Consider the following 20,804-nt stretch of genomic DNA (forward strand, 5'->3'; position numbering starts at 1 on the left):
CCAAATAAGTAGCACTCCTTTGAATTCTGAGTCAATCGCCTGCTAGACAATGAATTCAGACTGATGAAAATCAAAATCACCTTTTTTACTGCTGAAGTCTAGAGTCGGGGACATAGCTTGGGTGCATTTCCTAATATCTGAACCCCAGAACCTGATAGAGTTAACCCCATCACAAGTGGCACCGGAAGTCAGCAGTCCTCCGGTGAGGACCTGCACCTATGTGACTTCAGGCATGCAGGAGCAGACCAGAATATGTCTCAAATAAAGACACAAGCTACAGGGCTCTCAAACAAAGCTGGAGGGCTCAGCTGAGCTACACTTGCCCAGCACCTTCTCTCAAACACACCAATCAGAGCAGTCACGTCTTCTCCTCAGGAGAGGAGGAGATGAGGAGGCAGAGAGAGGCCAGAATGTTATCCTAATGGGATGTCACTCCATATAGAAGGAAACATCAGGACTGGGGAAGAAGTGAACCTTCTTAACAGATTTGAAGCTCCTGGGGGAAGGCAGAGCTGGAGCTTTGTACCTCTGTGTATCCCCCAAAGCACCCTACATAGTGCTGTGCTACAACAGATGCCAAATAAATACTACATAAAGGAATGGTGCCAGGAGAACTCTGTGTGTGTGGTATGGGTTTCCTTCATTCAAAACTCAGTTTAAAATTCTCCTCCTCAGGGAAGCCTTTTCTTTTTTTCTTTTTTTAAATTGAAGTATAGTTCATTTACAATGTTATGTTAGTGTCAAGTGTACAGCAAAGTGATTCAGTTATACATATATATATATATATATATATACATATATATTCTTTTTCATATTCCTTTCCATTATAGGTTATTACAAGATATTGAGTATAGTTCCCTGTGTTATACAGTAGGTCCTTGTTGTTTAACTGTTTTATATATAGTAGTGTGTATATGTTAATCCCAAACCCCTAATTTATCTCTCCTCCCTGCCCCCCACTATCCCCTTTGGTAACCATAAGTTTGCTTTCTATGAAGCCTTTTCTTTTTAACCCTCCTTCACTGTGATCACCTCTTCATCCTGGGCTTCCACAGCCCATTCCTATTCTAGTTGGGTCATGTGAATTTGCATTCATTTGTATGATAATTTGCAAATGTAGCTATGAGTCATTTGCTATCAAAAAAATCTTCCTTTCTTCAGCTGGATAGCAAGCCCCTTGTAATCATGTGTTCTATCCTTCCCTATCAGCTGTGCCTAGAAGGGGACTGGCATTGCTAATTGTTGAGGCTGTCAATCTCCCATGAGTATCAAAGTGCAGTAACCACTGAGACACAAGAATCTCCGCTGCAGCTCTGACTTCTTTACTGGATGCATTTTCCACTGTCTTTCTGTCCTATGCTCTCAGAACAAGATTCCTTGTCTACTGTCTTTTTCTATCTATCAAAAAGGAGTGCATAAAGAATGATGGGCTCCAAACAAATGGAGTTTCTTCCCGCCCTTTTGCATTAAAGGAACACTCCAGAGTGACAGGTTTTTGAAGGAGATGACAAAGAGAAGCCCTAAAATGAAAGCTGATGACATGGAGATTTCTCTGCATGAGGTCGGTCTCACCCTAATTCCTCTGTGACCTGAGTTATGGAGCCATCATGGGTCACACAAATTGATAATGCATTTGATAAGGCATTCAAAATAGCAGATAGGAAAAATTCTAGAAATAAGCTTTCACCCTAATGGAATTCGTAGAAGAAGGAACTAACCCAGCAGATGTTAACTGAAATGCCTGTTCTAAAACTGAGGGTCTTTCAGTTACTAGTCCCATCTTGACCTAATTCACTGCAGACTGATTTGACATATACAGGGGGTAAACTACAAATTAAATCCACAAGGGATGCAGAGCTTCAAGATGAGTTTGAAATGAAAATATTTAGTGGGATCAAAGTTTATGTCTTAGCATGTCTATGCATCATCCCGCCAGCATGTGATATGTCTGTGTGCTAAGTAGGAGAAGTGGGCGTGATCAGGAGTACACTCTGGATATGATTGGGGTTAATTAGCCTCATCTAGAAATATATAAAATATCAGACCTGATAAGCCCTAATTCAAAGCCCTCATTCTATAGATGAGGAAATTGAATGAATAGAGGGAGTAAATTAGGTCTCAAATCGGGCCTCTGATTCCTAGTATGTATCTTTCTGCTCACCACAGGATGGGGATTACTATAGGGTAGGCTATTTAATGGCAGTTCTCAACTGATTTGCCCTTTTAATTGTATAAACTATAGTAATAATATCTTTTTGACCATTTTACCTCCATGTAACTCCAGAACCACTATTCATATTATTATGTGCCATGACTCTGCAAATTAAACACCCAGTTTCATCTTGCATATGGCACCACTGAGGGACAATGACTAAAGGGACTTTTCCAAATTCACAGAGGTCATTATAAACCCCAGTATTCCATCTTTACTCGCTGGGCTATTTAGAAGATTGGACTTTAGGATAAAAATGAATTCATCTCTACTGCTCCCTGAATATGCCATGTGTTTTCTTCAGAGTATACCTTGACTCATGCTATTCCTTTGCCTGGAACATCTTCTTACCAGCCTAGCCATCCTCATCACAGTCTGTCAAAATTCTATCTTTCATGACACATATAAAGTATTACCTCCTTTATGAAGCTTTCTCTAAACCCAAGCTCTCAAGCAAAATGTCTTCTTTTCTTTGAAGCTACAGAGTCCTCTGTTTATACTGCCCCAAAATACATGTCACATTCTTCCTTTATGATGGTCATTTTTTAATGGCAAACACTGTTGCCTTCTCAACAAATATTTCCTCTACTTTCTTGCCAAAAGAAACCCAGGTTGGTGGCGCAATATGCCTAGCCCCAGGGAATAAAATCTAATTTACCTAAGCCAAATATGATTATTCCACTTTCCTTTGCCATATAATCTCTAGCTTTGCTTCTATCACAGCTAGGAGTGCCCATATGAAAAATACCTGACCAATGAGACTGTCAAGAACAGGGAAGGATCTGAGATTTTACCCTATTTACAAACTAACAAGTTAAGCTGCCAGTGTTATGGATGCTGGCAGAAGACACACAACTCCTGAGCCAGAGACAAAGACTGTATCACTCGCGACAGCATCAGTGATCAGACTCCCCACTTTACACAAGATGATAAAAAGAGAGCTGCACAATGACTGCAGACTCAGTGGGTTAGGTTACAGGAGAAGAACCTGAATTCAGGAAGCACAAATCATTTATAATGGTCAGTACGCAGGCCTGCCCTTTGCCCTGAAAGAAGACATTATCTCTATCTTCCAAGCTATTTACTACACAAACATCCTTGAAAAAAATAATCCAGAACAAAGGTAGTCATTGTCTCTGCTCACAAGACATGCTGAAATGCAAATGACCACTGAAGAATTATCTTCCAACAGAGAGGTACGTAGAAATTTGATGTAGAGGTTTTGTGAAAGCTTTTTCTCCATAATAAAAAGAAAACTCTACAAAAAATTAGAGCCCCTTCCATTTCTCCCTACCTAGAACACCTGCATGTGAGGACATGATCTTTAATACTTCTGTAGCCATCTTGAAACTCTGAGAAGAGGCCAGAAGAATTCCAGGGATGGCTACCCAGTGCCCATGGATCATCTTGTTCAGAAACACCCCTGAAATCACCTACTTCCATGCTTGATGGTAAGTAACCATATAGTGGCTTTATGGCTTAAACCAGTGTCAGTAGAGCTTTCTGTATCTTCAGGCAAAAGTGTCCAACCTGAAACATTTTTCATAGTTATTATTATTCACCCACTTTCTGAAATTAAGAACTGTGTCATATATAATAATTAAGACAGATATGGGTTTGAATTCTTAGTCTTCTGTTGACTAGCTGTATATTTTAGATTGTTACCTAAGCTCTCTAAGCCTTAGTTTTCACGTCTGTAAAATGAGTATAATAATAACATAAACTACCTTAGAGAGTTTTTGTGAAGATTAAATGAAATTATAAATGTCAAGAGCTCAGTCTAATGTCCAGCATATAATAAGCATCCAATAAAAGACAGCTATTAGTATTTTTTTTCTCCCATATAAGGCCTAAGACAAAGCCACTTACAGAGTCAGAGGAATGTGTAAAATCAACTGTGCAGGGTCACATAGCCTGAGACTTAAATATAACTACTCCTCAACTCTTTGAGCTAAACAGAAATAGGAAGAACACAGCTAAATAGTACCCTTGGATAATCTCTCGAATTCATTTTTGTCAGTATTTTCAATTCCCACCCCAACCCCCACTGAATATTTTTTGAACAAAAATTTCCCAATATAACACTAGAGCATATATGTATAGCTGATTCACTTTGTTATAAAGCAGAAACTAACACACCATTGTAAAGCAATTATACTCCAATAAAGATGTTTAAAAAAAGTAGAACATGCTCAGTGTACAAAATTTGAAAAAATGCAAAAAATAAAATAAAATAAAATAAAGAAAAAATCAATTATAGCACCACCATCCAAACTCAACCATTCTTACTGTTCAGTTGCATTTCCTTCCATCTTTTTTACTGTGCATTTACATGCATATTTTAAAATATAGTTGTGTTCACTCTCTAAATAAAAGCTTGTGTTTTTTCTCCAGTTAACATTACAACATAAGTATTTCCTCATGTTATTAAAAGCTCCTTGTAAGCACATTTTTAAATGACTGCCTAATAGCACATCATGTGGATATGCCATAATGTACTTAAATATATTCCCACATTCTCATACATCTTGGTTGTATCCTATATTTGGGCAAGAAGAAATAAGCCACAATGAGTATATCTGTGCTTAAAACTTCACCTACTTAATATCATTTACTTAGGTTATAGAGATTCCCAGAAGTTAAATTATTGCAGCAAAAATATAAACTCTGTCAAATTGTTTTCCAAAAGAGTTGTATCAATTTCTACTCCCACTAGTACCATTTGAGTGTGCCTGTTTCATTATACCTTCCTTGGCTCTAATATTTTCATTTCCCCTCCTTTCCTATTTTGATGGGGGGAAAGTCTTAGTGTTCTAATTTGCATTTCTTTGATTATCAATGAAACCAAACATTTTTTTCCATATGTTCTCACTAAACCTTTTGATCAGTGATGCTGACATATTACAGATCTTACTGATTCACACTTCCCTTATTCCTACCCTGGAAGCAATTCCCAGAAGACAGGAAGAGGCAAAAAACAATAAACTAGAAAATCCTCAAAAGTCCAAGATGACTCCTAAATAATCTGATTTGATTGTAGGAATAGTTGACTAGAGTTCTCCTTCCCATGGTATTTCCTGCCTCTGGGTCTGTACCCCACAACATTCCAGTCACTGACTGAGCTACATCTGAGGTGGGCAAGAAGCGAGGTACTTTCCCACTGCCTCTGGGTTTCATAAACGTAAGCTGTAAGAGGCTTATTAAAGAACAAACAAGAGATGCCTGCTTTGGAAACCTCAACTTAGAAGATCTTGCTTAAAAGACCGTTAAATCAGTCATCATGCCTGCTTTTAACTTTCCTTACTACTAAGGTGCCTCTCAATTTACAAGGAGTGTAGTACATGCTCTAAGTCTTTGTGCATCAACATCTGACATATTTCTCACACTTGCCTCTCACCCCACCTCCCTCACACCCACGCAGTTGTCAGTGGCATGTCCCAAAGTGTGATTTAGGCTGACCTCACCGGCTCACCACTCTATGTCAGAAGAGTTTGCCAGGAGGGAAAGATGTGCAGCTACGCCATGAGTGCTTCTCTCAGGTGACCACCTGTGTTTTGAGGACCAGGAAAGTGTCCTGGAAACCCCCTCCACTAGTTTTGCCTGCATACTGTGAGAAATAATTTGCAGTTCCCTATGAAATTTTAGTTGCCTACTTGCCAGTATTGTCACAGTGGCTACCCATCCAGACCCAGCTACATGGCTTTCCTGCCTGAAGGAGATGACTTTGCCTCAAGTCTCTGCACTTGAGGGTATTTGACTTCTGAGAACCAGTCCGAGAAAAAATTTAAAGCTGTTAGGTATATGATGTAGAAGTTCACTTCTGCTTGATCCGAATTCCTTTCTCAGCTTCCAAAGTTTAACTGGATCCAAGAACTAGCTTGCATCATTTTCCAAAGCAAGGCCACTGTTGTGTTATCCAGGCAACACAATAGATCAACATGACAGGAGGAGTCACTGAAGGTGTTTTAAGATTCAAACCCATTTACATTTACCCAGCTTGACATAAAGTCGGCACAAGCTTGCATCTCTTTTAAAACTTAATGGGCATTCTGTGATGCAGCTCAGTGAAATCAAGAGTGTGAGGCTTGTAATGGAGGCATCAACCTACAACCATTTTCAGGAATAAATCCCAATAATAGATATTTGCTCTGGGGCTGAATGTACCATTATCATACTATCTTGGTCTGACTATCATGTCCCAGCCCACTTCTCTCAGCAGCACTCTGATCCACTGCTAACATGTCAGACAAGGCAAAGCCAAGAAATTATGGACTCACCCTCCAGGGAGCATGTTGCAGTTTGACTCAAGGAGATGTGAGTTCCATTCAGAAATCTCTTTGTCATCCTCAGTTGATAATCTAGCTGCCTTTTGTCTTTATTTTTTTTTTAAAGACGACTCTCTGTCCTGGTGAGAGTGGAGTGACTGACTTGGGTGTCAGTACCATGTCACAGAAGTGATTCTGTATTGGCTTAAGCCACACATTCAGCACCAGACCTCAGTGCCTGGCATTTGCTTAGCATGCAATAAATGTTGAATTGAATCTAATTGAACTGAACCACACATATAATCAAATTGAATTAAACAGAATTCAATTGGTTGGGTGTATTAAATGGGGTCTTTCCTTTCACATATATGGCAGCCTTCCAAGTGTCCTATTTCAAACTTCCTCAAACAAACTGAGAATAACCAAATCATCACTAGAACATACAGCACAGAAAGAACAAAGACAGAGCTAGGTTTTTGTTTTTGTTTTGCTTTTGTTTTTTGTGGGGGTTTTTTTGGGTAATATCATAATTTTATTTATTTATTTGTTTATTTATTTATTTATTTTCTTCCAGTTTTATTGAGATATATTTGACATACGGCACTATATAGGTTTAAGGTATACAGCATAATGATTTGATTCATATACAACATAAAAATGATTAGCACAATAAGTTTAGTTAAAATCCATCATCTCTTATACATACAAAATTAAAGAAACAGAAAAAATTTTTTTCTTGTGATGAGAACTCTTAGGATTTACTCTCAACAGCTACCATATATAACATACAGCAGTGTTCATTATATTTATCATGCTGTACATTACATCCCTAGTATTTATTTAACTTATAACTGGAAGTTTCTACCTTTTGACTTGTTTTTGTTTTGTTTTTATAATGATAATCATCTAACTAAAGGAGGAGGATAATTCTGCAGTTGGCTCAGAAAGCTGAGAGTCTAAGGAGAAGTCAGCTTTAGAAAGCACTATAATCAGAACAAAGTTTGTCCTCAGAAACCTTGACCTCTCCATTCTGGGCCTTTTTCTGGCTCTCTCAAGCTTCTAGTGCCCAGCATGTTCATAAGCTTTCCCCCATAAAAATCCATTCTTGAGAAATGGTGAAATGTACAGACTCATACTAAGATGTAAAGTATCAAAAAGTGTTGAAAGCATCAGCCCTCCTGAAGATGCCTGCATGTTATAGGGACTTAAAAGCTTATGCTAAAGGGATGAGTTGGTGTATCAGTAGTCATCTACTGAGGAGAAACATTAGAGGTTGGGGACACCTAGGTGCACTCAAATCATACCACATCACCAGGAAGTAATTTTTCCTTGAACTGTCACTTGACCCAATTAGAAAGTTAGAGGGTTTTTTGTTTTGTTTTGTTTTGCTCTGATTTGTTTTTTAATTAGGCCAATGGTTTAACCCCTGTGGTCTTCAGCTTCCCTATAATAGAAAAAACAAACAAACAAAAAAACACAGAGGCAGTACTCAGACAACTCTTCTTGGTGATGCCTGTGGGCATATACTTCAATTGCCTCATTCTCTTCCCCAAGGAAAATCTAAGTTGTGCACCTGGCAATCCCCCAGTGTAAACTGGTTCCTCTGTCCACTTCCAGAAGGTACTGGCTCCATTCAGACTAGCCAATCTGGGGATCAGAAAAGTTGCTGATGAGTACACTTTTGAATGGAATGAGAATGGCATAAGAAAAAGGATGGACAAAATAAAGAGAGGATTATTTTTCTTAAAAAACAGTGAGGGATAAATCACTCTTCCTGCTGTTAAGGCCTACTACATAGCTACAACAATCAAGACAGCTACATATGTGATGAAATTGCATATAACTATACACACACACACACACACACACACACTAGAACACATACAAATGAGTACAACTATAACTGGTGAAATCTGAAAGAGTTCGGTGGATTGTACCAATGTCAATTTCATGGTTTTGCAAGATGATAACATTGGGGAAGGAGGGGTGAATACTGCATGGGACCTCCCTGTATATTTTTTGCAGCTTCTTGAGAATCTATACATATTTCAAAAATTTTAATGTAAGGTGAAACCCCAATTTCAATACGGGGTGCTGCTGCCTTCCACTGTAGTATCCTGCCTTTTAAGCTCCAAGAAGTGTAAGGCTGGCTACAGCAAGCATTAAGAAGACAAGTCCCTTTGCAGAGACCTGACACTGGCCTCTTCCTAGGAGCTAGACGCTGACAGCAGGAGCTAGTCCTGGCCTTGGACTTCTTTCTTGCCTCTGCTAATGTTTTAGATCAGGGCCAAAAGCAATTGAATATAGCAGATTGACCCTGATTTCCTTGGAGTCCTTGAAACAGGGAACCTGGCAGTGAGAGGAAAAATAGTAGATCTCCCAGAATACTGTGAGTGCTAAGAGAGCAGAATGAAAATGGATCTTGGGGGCAGGCAACAGGATGCCTCCCTGAAGAGAATCATAGCGTTTGGCCATTGCCCTTTTCAAAGACCAAATTAAGAAAGGGGACAGAGGATCCTATCTTACTAAGTTGGTTTTAGACTGCAAAATTTTATGCCTGGTAGTTCTACTTGCTAGTTTCCTCTCCTGTGATGTGAAGAAGGAATGAGTTTTTGCTTCACTGAAGATTTTACCTCTAAGTTGTGTCCTTAAGGTATTACATGTTAACAAAATGTTGACAAATCAGACAACATTTTTAAATGCTTCTTTTTTTTTAACTAAGATTTTTTTCTTAAGCAGAAGTACTGCTAGCAGCACCTTCAGTGTTCATTTCATCAAATGACTCTCTAAACATATCGTATATTTACTGCATCTTTGGGAGTAATAATTTTCTTTCCAGCTTTCAAATTACTACATATTTGTTACTGCACCGCTGAGGGAGGAGATCATTTGCTATTAGTTCCTTGTCTGATGTGAAACATTTAATTTGAACTGAAACTACCACACAAGAAAATAAACAGTGCATTTCATATGCAAAGTGTCTGCTTCCCTCACTAGGAAGCAGTGGGAATCATTTTGACCATATGGTGGGTATTTATCATCTGATGGCTCATGAGCGGCTCTGCTGTCTGCCTCCCTTTTACCCTCAGACCTTGGCACTGGCTCTTTTTCAAGAGCAAGTGAGGTCAGCTTGCTCTTAGACAGAGATTCTAAACCCTGGAAGCTCATCAGAATCCTCAGGGGAGATTTTTTTAAATACCGATGACCAGGCCACATCGCTCTCAGGTGTGTTGCAAGGGTGGGACCGGTTAGTGAAGTGGTTACTCTCTTGGACTCTAAAGCCAGATTGCTTGAGTACGACACCTTTGCCACTTAAGACTGTGAGTTGGTAGGCAAGTTATTTAGTCTCTCTGGGCCTCAGTTGCCTCAAATGAAAATGGAGGTAATAATATTACCTACATCACAGAGTTACAGTGAGAGAATTCACGTAAAGTGATTAAAACAAAGCCTGGTTCACAGGAAGTACCTGATAATGTTGGCTATGTCCTTTACTGATGAGCACCATGATTCTTTTATTTTTATTGAAGTATAGTTGATTTACAATGTTGTGTCTAATTTCTACTGTACAGCAAAGGGACTCAGTTATACACATATATATTCTTTTTCATATTCTTTTCCATTATGGTTCATCACAGGATATTGAATATAGTTTCCTGTGCTATACAGTAGGACCTTGTTGTTTATCTATCCTATATATACTAGTTTGCATCTGCTAATCCCAAACCCCCAGTCCTTCCCTCCCCCACCCACCTCCCCCTTGGCAACCACCAGTCTCTTCTCTATGTCCATGATTCCATTTCTGTTTCATAGATAGGTTCATTTGTGTCATATTTTAGATTCCACATATAAGTGATATCATACGATATTTGTCTTTCTGACTTACTTCACTTAGTATGATAATATCTAGGTCCATCCATGTTGCTGCAAATGGCATTATTTCATTCTTTTTTATGGCTGAGTAGTATTCCATTGTGTATATGTACCACATCTTCTTTATCCATTCATCTGTGGATGGACATTTAGGTTGCTTCCATGTCTTGGCTATTGTAAATAGTGCTTCAGTGAACATTGGGATGCATGTATCTTTTCGATTTAGAGTTTTGTCTGGGTATATGCCCAGGAGTGAAATTGCTGCATCATATGGCAACCCTGTTTTTAGTTTGTTGAGGAACCTTCATACTGTTTTCCATAGTGGTTGCACCAATTTACATTCCCACCAACAGTGTAAGAGAGTTCCCTCTCTAGCATTTACTATTTGTAGACTTTTTAATGATTGCAATTCTAACTGAACACCACCATTCTTAACCTATAATAAGAAAGCTAGGATTTATCCTACTATAAGTTGTTCTTACCCACTGAGTTTCTCCCCAGCCTTTATTAATTGATTCCCAGATGTTTCACACACAAACACGCATGTGCACACACACACACACACATCCTACACAAGAAAGGGAAAAGCCCAGAGCCAGTTTCAAAGTAGGCCCAGTGCAAGGCAGATTGGATCCTTTGTTTTGCTTAGAATCAGAAATGTCAAAAATGAGTGAAAAGAATCCTTTGAAGAAACCTGGTGCTTTCTATTCAAAAAGATTTAATACACACACATACACACACAATGCCAAAAAGCTTTTTTTTTTTAAATTTATTTTTTTATTAGTTTCTGCTTTATAACAAAGTGAATCAGTCATACATATACATCTGTTCCCACATCCCTTCCCTCATGCATCTCCCTCCCTCCCACCCTCCCCATCCCACCCCTCCAGGCGGTCACAAAGCACCGAGCTGACCTCCCTGTGCTCTGCGGCTGCTTCCCACTATCTATCTACCTTACGTTTGGTAGTGTATATATGTCCATGCCTCTCTTTCGCTTTGTCACAGCTTACCCTTCCCCCTCCCCATATCCTCAAGTCCATTCTCAAGTAGGTCTGTGTCTTTATTCCCGTTTTACCCCTAGGTTCTTCATGACATTTTTTTTTTAATTCCATATATATGTGTTAGCATACGGTATGTGTCTTTCTCTTTCTGACTTACTTCACTCTGTATGACAGACTCTAGGTCTATCCACCTCATTACAAATAGCTCAGTTTCGTTTCTTTTTATGGCTGAGTAATATTCCATTGTATATATGTGCCACATCTTCTTTATCCATTCATCCGATGATGGACACTTAGGTTGTTTCCAGCTCCGGGCTATTGTGAATAGAGCTGCAATGAACATTTTGGTACATGTCTCTTTTTGAATTATGGTTTTCTCAGGGTATATGCCTAGTAGTGGGATTGCTGGGTCATATGGTAGTTCTATTTTTAGTTTTTTAAGGAACCTCCATACTGTTCTCCATAGTGGCTGTACCAATTCACATTCCCACCAGCAGTGCAAGAGTGTTCCCTTTTCTCCACACCCTCTCCAGCATTTATTGTTTCTAGATTTCTTGATGATGGCCATTCTGACTGGTGTGAGATGATATCTCATTGTAGTTTTGATTTGCATTTCTCTAATGATTAATGATGTTGAGCATTCTTTCATGTGTTTGTTGGCAGTCTGTATATCTTCTTTGGAGAAATGCCTATTTAAGTCTTCTGCCCAATTTTGGATTGGGTTGTTTGTTTTTTTGCTATTGAGCTGCATGAGCTGTTTATAAATTTTGGAGATTAATCCTTTGTCAGTTGCTTCATTTGCAAATATTTTCTCCCATTCTGAGGGTTGTCTTTTGGTCTTGTTTATGGTTTCCTTTGCTGTGCAAAAGCTTTGAAGTTTCATTAGGTCCCATTTGTTTATCTTTGTTTTTAGTTCCATTTCTCTAGGAGGTGGGTCCAAAAGGATCTTGCTGTGATTTATGTCATAGAGTGTTCTACCTATGTTTTTCCCCTAAGAGTTTGATAGTTTCTGGCCTTACATTTAGGTCTTTAATCCATTTTGAGCTTATTTTTGTGTATGGTGTTAGGGAATGATCTAATCTCATACTTTTACACATCCCTGTCCAGTTTTCCCAGCACCACTTATTGAAGAGGCTGTCCTTTCTCCACTGTACATTCCTGCCTCCTTTATCAAAGATAAGTTGGCCATATGTGCGTGGGTTTATCTCTGGGCTTTCTATCCTGATCCAATGATCTATCTTTCTGTTTTTATGCCAGTACCACACTGTCTTAATTGCTATAGCTTTGTAGAATAGTCTGAAGTCAGGGAGCCTGATTCCTCCAGCTCCGTTTTTCGTTCTCAAGATTGCTTTGGCTATTCGGGGTCTTTTGTTTTTCCAAACAAATTTTGAAATTTTTTGTTCTAGTTCTGTGAAAAATGCTAGTGGTAGTTTGATAGGGATTGCATTGAATCTGTAGATTGCTTTGGGTAGTAGAGTCATTTTCACAATATTGATTCTTCCAATCCAGGAGCATGGTATATCTCTCCATCTATTTGTATCATCTTTAATTTCTTTCATCAGTGTCTTATAATTTTCTGCATACAGGTCTTTTGTCTCCTTAGGTAGGTTTATTCCTAGATATTTTATTCTTTTTGTTGCAATGGTAAATGGGAGTGTTTTCTTGATTTCATTTTCAGATTTTTCATCACTAGTGTACAGGAATGCCTGAGATTTCTGTGCATTAATTTTGTATCCTGCTACTTTACCAAATTCATTGATTAGCTCTAGTAGTTTTTCGGTAGCATATTTAGGACTCTCTATGTAGAGTATCATGTCATCTGCAAACAGTGACAGCTTTACTTTTTCTTTTCAAATTTGGATTCCTTTTATTTCCTTTTCTTCTCTGATTGCTGTGGCTAAAACTTCCAAAACTATGTTGAATAAGAGTGGTGAGAGTGGGCAGCCTTGTCTTGTTCCTGATCTTAGTGGAAATGGTTTCAGTTTTTCACCATTGAGGACAATGTTGGCTGTGGGTTTGTCATATATGGCCTTTATTATGTTGAGGAAAGTTCCCTCTATGCCTACTTTCTGCAGGGTTTTTATCATAAATGGGTATTGAATTTTGTCAAAAGCTTTCTCTGCATCTATTGAGATGATCATATGGTTTTTCTCCTTCAACTTGTTAATATGATGTATCACATTGATTGATTTGCGTATATTGAAGAATCCTTGCATTCCTGGAATAAACCCCACTTGATCATGGTGTATGATCCTTTTAATGTGCTGTTGGATTCTGTTTGCTAGTATTTTGTTGAGGATTTTTGCATCTATGTTCATCAGTGATATTGGCCTGTAGTTTTCTTTCTTTGTGACATCCTTGTCTGGTTTTGGTATCAAGGTGATGGTGGCCTCATAGAATGAGTTGGGAGTGTTCCTTCCTCTGATATTGTTTGGAAGAGTTTGAGAAGGATGGGTGTTAGCTCTTCTCTAAATGTTTGATAGAATTCGCCTGTGAAGCCATCTGGTCCTGGGCTTTTGTTTGATGGAAGATTTTTAATCACAGTTTCAATTTCAGTGCTTGTGATTGGTCTATTCATATTTTCTATTTCTTCCTGTGTCAGTCTTGGTAGGTTGTGCATTTCTAAGAATTTGTCCATTTCTTCCAGGTTGTCCATTTTATTGGCATAGAGTTGCTTATAGTAATCTCTCATGATCTTTTCTATTTCTGCAGTGTCAGTTGTTACTTCTCCTTTTTCATTTCTAATTCTATGGATTTGAGTCTTCTCCCTTCTTTTCTTGATGAGTCTGGCTAATGGTTTGTCAATTTTGTTTATCTTCTCAAAGAACCAGCTTTTAGTTTGGTTGATCTTTGCTATCGTTTCCTTCATTTCTTTTTCATTTATTTCTGATCTGATCTTTATGATTTCTTTCCTTCTGCTAACTTTGGGGGTTTTTTGTTCTTCTTTCTCTAATTGCTTTAGGTGCAGGGTCAGGTTGTTTACTCGAAATGTTTCCTGTTCCTTAAGGTGGGATTGTATTGCTATAAACTTCCCTCTTAGAACTGCTTTTGCTGCATCCCATAGGTTTTGGGTCATCGTGTCTCCATTGTCATTTGTTTCTAGGTATTTTTTAATTTCGTCTTTGATTTCTTCAGTGATCACTTCGTTATTAAGTAGTGTATTGCTGAGCCTCCATGTGTTTGTATTTTTTACAGATCTTTTCCTGTAATTGATGTCTAGTCTCATAGCATTGTGGTCGGAAAAGATACTTGATACAATTTCAATTTTCTGAAATTTACCAAGGCTTGATTTGTGACCCAAGATATGATCTATCCTGGAGAATGTTCCATGAGCACTTGAGAAAAATGTGTATTCTGTTGTTTTTGGATGGAATGTCCTATAAATATCAACTAAATCCATCTTGTTTAATGTATCATTTAAAGCTTGTGTTTCCTTATTTATTTTCATTTTGGATGATCTGTCCATTGGTGAAAGTGGGGTGTTAAAGTCCCCTACTATGATTGTGTTACTGTCAATTTCCCCTTTTATGGCTGTTACCATTTGCCTTATGTATTGAGGTGCTCCTATGTTGGGTGCATAAATATTTACAATTGTTATATCTTCTTCTTGGATCGATCCCTTTATCGTTATGTAGTGTCCTTCTTTGTCTCTTCTAATAGTCTTTATTTTAAAGTCTATTTTGTCTGATATAAGAATTGCTACTCCAGCTTTCTTTTGATTTCCATTTGCATGGAATATCTTTTTCCATCCCCTTACTTTCAATCTGTATGTGTCTCTAGGTCTGAAGTGGGTCTCTTGTAGACAGCATATATATGGGTCTTGTTTTTGTATCCATTCAGCCACTCTGTGTCTTTTGGTGGGAGCATTTAGTCCATTTACATTTAAGGTAATTATTGATATGTATGTTTCTATTCCCATTTCCTTAATTGCTTTGGGTTCGTTATTGTAGGTATATTCCTTCTGTTGTGTTTCTTGCCTAGAGAAGTTCCTTTAGCATTTGTTGTAAGGCTGGTTTGGTGGTGCTGAACTCTCTCAGCTTTTGCTTGTCTGTAAAGGTTTTAATTTCTCCATCAAATCTGAATGAGATCCTTGCTGGGTAGAGTAATCTTGGTTGCAGGTTTCTCTCCTTCATCACTTTAATTATGTCCTGCCACTCCCTTCTGGCTTGTAGAGTTTCTGCTGAGAGATCAGCTGTTAACCTGATGGGGATTCCCTTGTGTGTTATTTGTTGTTTTTCCCTTGCTGCTTTTAATATGATTTCTTTGTGTTTAATTTTTGACAGTTTGATTAGTATGTGTCTTGGCGTATTTCTCCTTGGATTTATTCTTTATGGGACTCTCTGTGCCTCCTGGACTTGATTAACTATTTCCTTTCCCATATTAGGGAAGTTTTCAACTATAATCTCTTCAAATATTTTCTCAGTCCCTTTCTTTTTCTCTTCTTCTTTTGGAACCCCTATAATTCGAATGTTGGTGCGTTTAATGTTGTCCCAGAGGTCTCTGAGACTGTCCTCTATTCTTTTCATTCTTTTTTCTTTATTTTGCTCTGCATCAGTTATTTCCACTATTTTATCTTCCACCTCACTTATCCGTTCTTCTGCCTCAGTTATTCTGCTATTGATCCCATCTAGAGTATTTTTCATTTCATTTATTGTGTTTTTAATTGATGCTTGATTCATCTTTAGTTCTTCTAGGTCCTTGTTAACTGTTTCTTGCATATTGTCTATTCTATTTCCAAGATTTTGGATCTTGGAAATAGAATCTTGGATCATCTTTACTATCATTATTCTGAATTCTTTTTCTGGTAGACTGCCTATTACCTCTTCATTTGTTAGGTCTGGTACGTTTTTATCTTGCTCCTTCACCTGCTGTGTGTTTTTCTGCTTTCTCATTTTGCTTATGTTACTGTGTTTTGGGTCTCCTTTTTGCAGGCTGCAGATTCATAGTTCCCGTTGTTTTTGGTGTCTGTCCCCGTGGCTAAGGTTGTTTCAGTAGGTTGTGTAGGCTTCCTGGTGGGGGGGACTAATGCCTGTGTTCTGGTGGTTGAGGCTCGATCTTGTCTTTCTGGTGGACAGGTCCACGTCTGGTGGTGTGTTTTGGGGTGCCTGTGGCCTTATTATGTTTTTAGGTATCCTCTCTGCTAATGGGTGGGGTTGTGTTCCTGCCTTGCTAGTTGCTTGGCATAGGGTGACCAGCACTGTAGCTTGCTGGTCGTTGACTGAAGCTGGGTGCTGGTGTTGAGATGGAGATCCCTGGGAGATTTTCGCTGCTTGATATTATGTGGAGCTGGGAGGTCTCTTGTGGACCCGTGTCCTGAAGTTGGCTCTCCCACTTCAGAGGCACAGCACTGACTCCTGGCTGTAGCACCAAGAGCCTTTCATCCACCCGGCTCAGAATAACAGTGAGAAAAAGTAGAAAGAAAGAATTAGTAGAAGAAAGAAAGAGAGAGGGAAAGAAAGGAGGAAGGGAAGAAAGGAAGGAAGGAAGGAAGAAAGAAAGAAAGGAGGGAGGGAGGGAGGAAGGATGGAAAGAAAGAAGGAAAGAAAGGAGGGAGCGAGGGAGGAATGAAAGCAAAAGGAAGAGTGAATGGAAGAAGGGAGGGAGGGAGGAAGGAAAGAAAGAAAGAAAGACAGGAGGGAGGGAGGGAGGAAGGAAAGAAAAAGAAAGTGGAAAGAAGAAGGGTGGGAGGGAGGGAAGGAGGAAAGAAAAAGAAAGAAGGAAAGGAGGAGCGGAGGGAGGGAGGGAGGAAGGGAAGGTAGGAAAAAAAGAAAGAGCAGGTAAAGTAAAATAGAATAAAGTATGAAATATAGTAGCGTTATTAAAATTAAAAAGTAATTATTGAAAAAAAACACGGACCGATAGAACCCTGGGACATGTGGTGGAAGCAAAGCTATACAGAGAGAATCTTACACAGAAGATTACACATACACATTCACAAAAAGAGAGCAGGGGGAAAAATCAAAAATCTTGCTCTCCAAGTCCACCTCCTCGATTTGGGATAATTCGTTGTAAAAAGAGGAAAAGGGCGAGAAGTCTGAAATCTTGCTAAGTCCACCTCCTTAATTTGGGATAATTTGTTGTAAAAAGAGGAAAAAGGGGGGAAAGTCTTAAATCTTGTCCTCAAAGTCCACTTCCTCAATTTGGGATGATTCACTGTCCATTCATGCACTCCACAGACGCAGGGCACATCAAATGGACCGTGGAGCTTTAATCCGCTGCCTCCGAGGCTGCACAGAGAGATTTCCCTGTCTCTGCTCTCACAACTCTCGGGTCTCAGCCTTGGACCTGGCCCCGCCTCTGTGCGTAGGTCGCCATAGGGCGTCCGTTCTTCACTCAGACAGGACGGGTTTAAAGGAGTCGCTGATTCGGGGGCTCTGGCTCACTCAGGCAGAGGGGAGGGAGGGGAATGCCCTCTCCTCGCGCACCAGGCAACAAAAGGGAAAAAAGTCTCTTGCCTCTCCGTTAGCTCCAGACCCTTTCCCCGGACTCCCTCCGGGCTAGCACTAACCCCTTCAGGGTCTCTTCCTGCCGCCAGCCCCAGTCCTCTCCCTGCGCTCCGACTGAAAGCCGATACCCGAGCCTCAGCTCCCAGCCCCGCCCGCCCCGGCGGCCGAGCAGACAAGCCTCTCGGGCTGGTGTGTGCCTGAGGGCACCGATCCTCTGTGCCAAAATCTCTCCGCTTTGCCCTCCGCACCCCTGTTGCTGTGCTCTCCTCCGCTACTCCGAAGCTTTCCCCCTCCGCCACCTGCAGTCTCCGCCCGCGAAGGGGCTTGTAGTGTGTAGAAACCTTCCCTCCTTCACGGCTCCCTCCCACTGGTGCAGGTCCCGTCCATATCCTACTGTCTCTGTTTATTCTTTTTTTCTTTTGCCCTACCCAGGTATGTGGGGAGTTTCTTGCCTTTTGGGGGGTCTGAGGTCTTCTGTCAGCGTTCAGTAGGTGTTCTGTTGGAGCTGTTCCACGTGTAGATGAATTTCTGATGTATCTGTGGGGAGGAAGGTGATCTCCGCGTCTTACTCTTCCGCCATCTTCCTCTGGCTCCCAAAAAGCTTTGATATTCCAAACTTTATGTCTAAATATCTTTTACCATCTACACATTACTAAAATATCATGTACCAAGTGGGAGAAAAAAGGCTCTATCACACAAATGATTAGAGCATTAAGTTATGAGACCATAGACACCTGACAGAATACAGCAAACACCATAGCATCCCTTCTTATACTCAAACTCAGATCTGATAACTCTGGTTATTATGCATCTGGAAACTCACACACATTGCATTTCTGATGTCTTCTAGTCTTTAGCCCTATAGGATGAGTCAGAGTCACAGGAGTGCTATTGTCTTGAAACATGTCCTTTGGGCTTCATAATTACATGCAGTGTTATGTGGCTCTTTAGGTTAAAATCATGTTTCTGTAAAGCAGTCTCTTTAGTCTGCCTTGATATTGCAGACTGCCACATGTTAATGAATTGTCAAAAATATAAAATATAAAGGGGATGTGAAGAAGAAGCATATTGGACACAGCTCTGAGGGCTGCTATTTTACATGTAAGTTAATTATAAACACATTTTTTCTTCCCATAGCACCTAGCAGTGCTTTCCACAGAGTAGGGGGTCAATCAAGATTTTGTGGCTTTTGAGTAATATAAAATTTTCTGTACTTCCGGGAGGGCTTACATGTATTTAAGGTACAATGTGTAGTATTATTGTCAATCCCCTTGTTTTAATTTTTATTGCTTAAAAAATAAAAGAGTTAAAAATGTCTTCTTTCCAGAGACACGAAATGGGGAGTGATGAAACATCTTTTACTTACAGTAAGTTTGGATCTCTTCTGGTTATTGCTTATTTTTTTCACCACTCATATTCATCTTCTTTTATTGATGCTCAGCTACAAATTATAGCACTGTATTTATCACGGCTTAGTCATAACTCTGAATGAACCAGCATTTGATAAGTGGGCATGAATCACTAGCCTCTCTTATCTAAGTCTATCCCTCTACATATTTCTAGTGTCCATTAGCCCATCAGCCATAGGTACAAAGCTAAATATATTAAATATATTACCCTTTCCTGTTAGAGATAAGAATGACACTTTGGCACAAAGTTTAAGAACCCCCAAATCACATTTTGACTGTCATTTTCAAAATATGAATATATTGTATTAAATTTAACCCTCAGAATACATGTCTTCAAGTGAAGCTGTTAAAGAAACTAGTTGTATTGTTAAAAGGTTTTGCTTTTTCCACTTCTGGGCACAATAGGAAGTTAACATAATAGAAAGTTACTAACACACAATATTCTTTTAGCACAACCCTCATATTATAATAAGGTTTTACTTTTAGATCTTTAAGCAATTTAACACAGTATGGATCTCATTATCTTAAGAAAACTATTGACCAAAAAAAAGGTGAGGAGAGGAAAGAAAAAAAAGCATATTACAATCAGGAGGCTAATGGCCTTATGTGAAAGGGAATTTTGCTAATGCTTTTCCTTTAAAGTGAAATTGGACAAAGGCCAGACTGATTGTTGAGGGAACAGTGCTGCCATGGTTAGGAGGAAGTGAGCTAATTGACCTGATAGGTTCTTTCCATATGTGATAGCCATGATTCTATCATTCAATTCTTATGAATGCATCCACAGACAAATGAACTGTGGTCTTTCCATGTGTACGGACAAGGAAACATGTAACTATCTGAGCCTTGGGTCTCTCAACAAAAGAGTAATGCTGAAATTGACACATAGGAAGGTCTTTTTACTCAGAAGACAATGTGTACTCATTTGGCATTTGCAGGTTCAAAGCCGCTAGACAAGGAACTATCCAGGAAGCAATCTGGTGAGGTGACAAACTTCAGTCTCCAGTGCTCTGTTAATTTCCAGTCCATGCCACTTCCATCTGTTAAAAGTATAGCAGCCCCAGCTATGACCCCCGCACTCCACACTCCACATTAAGAGTTCTCTCTGGAAACAGGTTTCCCTTTTAAAGATGAACCATCAGACTCCATTATAATCTGCTCTCCTGTCATTTACTTTGTTACACTTTTTGTGCCAACATACTGTGAGGCACCAAACATTTTAAGCAAAGCTCTGTAAAATTGCTAACATCTAGCAATAAATATCAATGCCTAACTGTTACATGATAACTAGAGGCGGATATAAAGTTGGCTAACGTTTGACAATAGTGGCAAATCATTATTTGATATTCACTTTAACAAATGTGATAGAGTGAACTCATTACTAGGATAGGCATGAAATACAGTTTTATGAGTGATTCTATTATGTTTTCCTTTCTAAAGGTAAAATTATAAGAGATGGCTGAATGAATGGCAAAGATACTTTATTGTATTGTAGTTAGTTGGGCTGGAGAGATTGGGGACAGGGAGACTGAGTCTATATTTTCACACTCACAGGCACACACACACAGGGCACTGAAAAAATAAGTATTTCTCCTAATCCTTCA

Source organism: Hyperoodon ampullatus, assembly GCF_949752795.1.
Source record: "Hyperoodon ampullatus genome assembly, chromosome: X".
NCBI classification, from domain to species: Eukaryota; Metazoa; Chordata; class Mammalia; order Artiodactyla; family Ziphiidae; genus Hyperoodon; species Hyperoodon ampullatus.